Source organism: Martes martes (assembly GCF_963455335.1).
Source record: "Martes martes genome assembly, chromosome: 2".
Classification (NCBI taxonomy): domain Eukaryota; kingdom Metazoa; phylum Chordata; class Mammalia; order Carnivora; family Mustelidae; genus Martes; species Martes martes.
The window spans coordinates 109,197,366-109,203,365 of record NC_137889.1 but is presented as its reverse complement, the minus strand read 5'-3'; positions in this window follow the sequence as shown (position 1 = coordinate 109,203,365).

Here is a 6,000-nt window from a genome sequence, read left to right as displayed (position 1 = left end):
GAGGTGATGGCCATATTGTATATTTTTATAGAAGTTTGGGTTACACAGATATTTGTATGTATTTTGTCAGACAGTACATTTTACTCCCACAAAAACATAAACTATAAACAAATATTGAACTCTCAATGATCTGTCTGCATGCTAAAGGGTTTTAGGAGAAACGTACTAGTGTCTGAAATGCTTTAAAAATAAGATGCATAAAATGCATTAAAAATAAGAGGAATTGGGGCGCCTGGGTGGCTCAGTGGGTTAAAGCCTCTGCCTTCGGCTCAGGTCATGATCTCAAGGGTCCTGGGATCGAGCCCCACATCAGGCTCTTTGCTCAGCGGGGAGCCTGCTTCCTCCTCTCTCTCTGCCTGCCTCTCTGCCTACTTGTGATCTCTCTCTCTCTGTCAAATAAATAAATAAAATATTAAAAAAAAAATAAGAGGAATTGATGGCTAGATCAAGGGCTGGATAGACAGTTATGCATGCGATAAAGCAAGGAGAGTAAAATGTTAATTGCAGAATTAACAGTAGGTTTATGGGTGTTCGTTGTAAAATTCTTTCCACTTGGCTGTATTTTGAAATTTTCCATCATAAAATGTTGGGCGAAAAGTAAACACCTAACCATTATGATAAACTGTTCACATAGGTACCCCTTGAAAGCATGCCACCTCCCCCCAGTAGTACCTGTTCGTAGTCCGCAAACACTGCTGTAGCAGAAATTCCCTTGCCTTGATGCCTGGAGTTGCAAAAGAAGATTATTCCAGCTCTGTTTAAGCCTACACAGCTGAGTGAAAAATGTATGGTTTAGAGTCATATCCATCTCACTACTTTTCATGTCAAAAATTACACATTTCTTCCAATTCGTCTCAATTCCAAGCTTTTCTGAAACAAAGGAACAACTGACTAAAATTGGTAAATGATCTCCATTCTCCCTTAGGAAAAAGTCATTCTTCAGGAAAAATGAGGAATTTGGCTTCTGGAAGTCTTAGTCACTGCACAAATATGTCTCTAACTTAAGGCATGGTGGAAAAAAATCAAAGTTGACAATTACAGAACTTGGTAAGTTTCACAAGTGTCACCACTTAAACCGTTGCCTGAGACGCCGTTGACCATCAGCAGGAAAGGCTCAGTTGTGGTATGCCATTATCAAGTATATAAATCTAATGACAACTCGCATCAATAGTGTTTTGGATTAATTTATTTTTTTCTGACAAACTAATGACAATCATTCACAAGATTTAAATAATAGTCCCCAATGAGAAGAAAGTGAGAAAGCTAGAACAGCAGAGCAAGCGATATAAAACAAATTGGAATAAGGAATTTGGAGCATTGGCAGAATAAACAAAATGATTTTTTTTTAAGATTTTCTTTATTTATTTAAGAGAGAGAGTGAGAGAGAGCATGAGGGGAGAAGGTCGGAGGGAGAAGCAAACTCCCTGTGGAGCTGAAAGCCCGATGTGGGACTCAATCCCAGGACTCAAGGATCATGACCTGAGCTGAAGGCAGTTGCTTAACCAACTGAGCCACCCAGTCACACAATTTTTTTTTTTTTTTTTTTAAGCAAAGGCAATTACTATCTTGGTTAAGGGAGAAAAAGCACTAAAGACAAACATTCAGCAGTCTGAATAGAGTTTGAGATGGCAAGAGTTTAAATAGCTATTTGCTTAGATTACATCTGTGAAAGAAAAAAATGGCACATGGGCTTTCTACTTGCTGTTGGATATCCAAAAATTCAATGCTTATAAAACATAAGAGTCATCCCAATAGGTAATTATAGTGATTCTGTTTATTGAAACTGTAATTCAAATGCAAACTTCCATTTTACATACTCTCGCATTAAAATGAATAAATTATTTGCTGTACTGAAAAAAAATAACCCCACAATGCTGTTTGCTTTGTAGCTGTGAATATGTGTGTCAACTAATAGGGGAGGAATCAGATCTATTTTTCTCTTCTTATGACATTGACATGAAAGTCATACTTATTAACTCCCTAGATAAGGCTTACTTTAGACAGACTAACATAATGAGTTTCATATTCATATGAAGATTAGGGCAGTGTCTTTAAGCCTTCAAAACTGCCCCTGAAGGGAAGAGGCCAAATGTCTGTGGCTCTACCAAAGAAAACTTTCGCACAGCTTAAAAGGACAAAAGCGACTCCTGCCAAGAAACCAGAGTGAGGAAGTTATGGATTTGGTCTTGATGTCTACCATTTGGCAAAAAAAGGAAGACTTGTGTTGAATTAGTGTGATGAATAGACACACCATGAACACAGCCAAGATCAGGCACCCTGCAGTGGTATAGAGGCTAACAGACTCAAAAAGGACACTTCCATTTATTTTTTAGAGGCTTTGAAAATTGATCTCTAAAGTGGTCCCAGGTGAATGTCTCCTTGGCCCAACAAATCTCTGAGAGTACTTTGATTTTCTTTGCATCCCGAATAAATTTATCCATTGTGGCTGTGCCTCTTAATTGACCAAATGAAAAGATGGAAAAGAAGCCAAGTTTCTGATTAAACTAATGTGCCAATCCTCTGAATTATGGAAGACCTCTTGCAAACCCCAAATGGGTCATATGGTTTTTCTGGGACTAGTTTTTTAAAAAGTGAACAAACAGCAAGACCAATTCTGACAATCCAGGGCTGAGATGAATTGCTACAGGATTTCTTTCTAAGCTCCCCAAGCTGGAATAATTTCTTTGCCCTCCCCAGCCTCATGCCAGAGAACTTTCTCATTATCCTGTCGCATCCATCCCCATCACCCCTCTCCATTGCACACTCCTTCAAGTACTTCAATTACTAGAAATGACCTAGGTGCTTGCAGCTAAGGAAAAAAAAAAAAAAAAAGCCAACACTGGAGCCCATTGGAAGGGGAACACACCACAGTGTCTCTACCAAGGAGTAAGCATCCAGATTAGGGAGTAAAAGTAAAATGCTGCCATCATTTCCGGTGTCCTCATTGTAGTGGAAGAGAGAGCATTCGGCACAGTATGTTGGGGGCGGGCAGGGGAGGGGGTAGGGTGTAGGTTTCAGTTCGTAACTATAATGTTTCCCTTTAGACATCATTTGTAGTTTGGAAATCACACTCAAGAGATTCCCTGAAAGGCCATACACGCCTACCTGGATAAGCTCTTGAAAAGGGACATTTGACTATTATAACTGCAAATTTGCACTGAGTTCAGGGATGGCAGAAAGAGAAATAATACCTTATAAAGGGGCTCCTTCTTTAGGATGGCTGGCTGAAAGCAAGTCTTTCATTTCTTCCAAAATCTCATTGAAATGACAGAAGAATAAAATCTAAACTACAAAAACTAGTTAAAGTGGACAATTCATAATTGTTTCTTTTCTAGAATATTTTAATTTGACAGGTATATTCCTTATGCAAACATCAGAAACAAGTTTAACTTAACTGTATGAACAGGGTTTAAAGGAAATTAGAACCATACCAATTATGTTGGAAAATGGGCAGTCTCTCACATTATATATTAAAAAAGGGCACAATGCAAGATAAGCAAAATTTGGTTTCATGATGGGGCGCCTGGGTGGCTCAGTCAGTTAAGCATCCGGCTCTTGGTTTCAGCTCAGGTCATGATCTCAGGATCGTGGGATCGAGCCCCACATTGCCTAGGGATCTCCACTTAGCAGGGAGTTGGTTTGGGATCCTCTCCCTCTGCCCCTCCCCCCATAAATAAGTAAGTAAAGCCTTCAAAAAATTTTGATTTGGTGAGCCATTTACATAAACTTGACCTTGGGGTGTTAGCTGACTCACACTATAGATATATTTTAACATTTTGAACTACTCAGTCTACCCACATCTCCTGCTGTAGAGGCAGACCAAAGTGCATGTCCGTCTTCTGTCCATCTGTTCTCCCGCCAATAGCTAATGGAGAGCAGTGTAATCCAGGGTGAGCAAACCCAAAAATTGGACTAGGATAATCAGATTCCCTCTTCCACGAATTTGGAATTGGGAAACTGGATCAGCTGCCTCTTGATTCACTTGCTCCTCAAGTGAATCAAGAGCCCTCAAGTGGGTCAGCAGCATCCAGGTCAGCTGAGAACTTGTTAAAAAGGTACACTCCTTCCCTGAGACTTAATGAGCCATTATTTGCATTTGTGACAAGATTTCTGCATGATTTTGAGGACATTCAAGTTTGAGGGACACCGAGCTGGACGCTGGGGAAGGGGAGCACTTGGAATGAAAGATGGTATAGAATTTGGAGTGTATGTATGGTATATATATCTGGAGTATGGTGTTCAATTTGGACATCTCGCTTCTGAAAGGACACTGATGTTCTGGATCCCCGCCTCCAAGGAGAGGCATCAGCTCTTCTGAAAGGCCTAAAAATATAATCGATAGAGGAATGCACAAAAAGGCAGGGAGATTTGGCTTCTGGGGGAGAAAAAAAAAAAAAAAGATTTTCAGGAGGCATGTCTTGAAAAAGGAGATACTATTTTTTAGTATTTAAAGGATTAAATGAAGAATTGGTCATCTAGCCATCAGAGCCGGTCCAGTGGATGGCTGTTACAGGCAGAATGTTCTTGAAACTCCAATGGCATAGCAGCTGTCCTCTGAAGCACCAAGCTGCCCACTATTACAGGCAGTAAGTTGAAAGTAAAGTGAAAGGACCCTCTTCAGAGACTTGGGAGAGGAAATCCTACTTTGAGCATGGAACTGAACCTTCAGGATATGTTGTATGACTAAACTGTCCGGTTGCAAGGCTAAGATTACAAAGGCTCTTTTCTTTCTTCCCTTCGTGAGTATACTGAGTGATCACTGAAGTCCAGATTTTTCTTTTTTTTCCTTTTCTTTTAAGATTTATTTATTTTAGAGAGCAAGCATGAGTTGGGGGAGGGGCAGAGAGAGAGAATCACAAGCGGATTCCCTGCCATCCCACCACCCATGAGATCTTGACCTGAGTGGAAACCAAGAGTCCCACGCTCAACCAACTGAGCCACCCAGGCGTCCCCAGATTTTTTTTTTATTTGCCTTATTTTCTGAGAATTTGCTGAGTTTCACGGCAGATTTTGAATAAGAAGATGGTAACAACTGTGGGAGAATACAAAGTCATTTGGAGTCCAAGAGAAAAACTGAAAGAAAGCTGTGAGTTTGGAATGAGAAAGGAACGAACCTGGTGCCAAGAGTTCAAATGAGGCGGAGGACTAAAAATGGTGATGGAGGCAGAAGTCTTTAGCTTCTACTTTCTTCCATTTTGTGATCTTGACTGCCTTTCTGCTTTAATTACTTAAAAAAATTATCCCTACTTATTATCTCATGAATGCGAGAAGGACAGACAGTTTCATTATCATTTCCATCTTGGGACAAACATACACATTGCTAATCTGTTGAATAATTAGTAAACACAGAAAGTTGCACAAGGATTTGAAAAGCAGAATTCAAAAATGAAAGTTAAGAAAAACTGAACAACAGATTGCTAAAGGTCAGCTTTGGTAATAGAAGGTCAAAGCAAAGCAAATCACCAACATTTGAATGCCCTTTTTCCTCATAATTGCAAACATCATTTTATTTTTACCATACCCAAACAGGTAATTCCAAATGCCAATTTTTATTTTTTCTATGTATTTCCTCCTTTGTTATACACAGCCTTTCTTTGCCCATGACCTCCATGATCTCATTCCTCGTTTTGATCCCTCTATTTGCCAAATGTGTTCAAAATGCGTGGTGAAAAATAAATAAATATAAAATAAAAGTGTGGGGGAAAAAAACCCCACAAAATGTGTGGTGAATAGCATATCTACCCTTCTTCAGGCTGTTGCAACTGTGGAGGAAAATTCCCAGATCAGAACATGGTGACCCAGCCCGTGTGCTCCGTGGCTTCAGAGAGCCAGAGTTCAGAAAGCCCAGCTCGGATAAACGCAAGGAATGTGAGTAATTCTGCTTTGGAATCCATGAAGTGCTTAGTAGAATTTAGGGACAATTTCTATTGTGTTCTTTTCACCATTTTGGAACTGTGAAATATACATTCCCCCTCCCCCTTTTTTGTCTTACATGTAGGC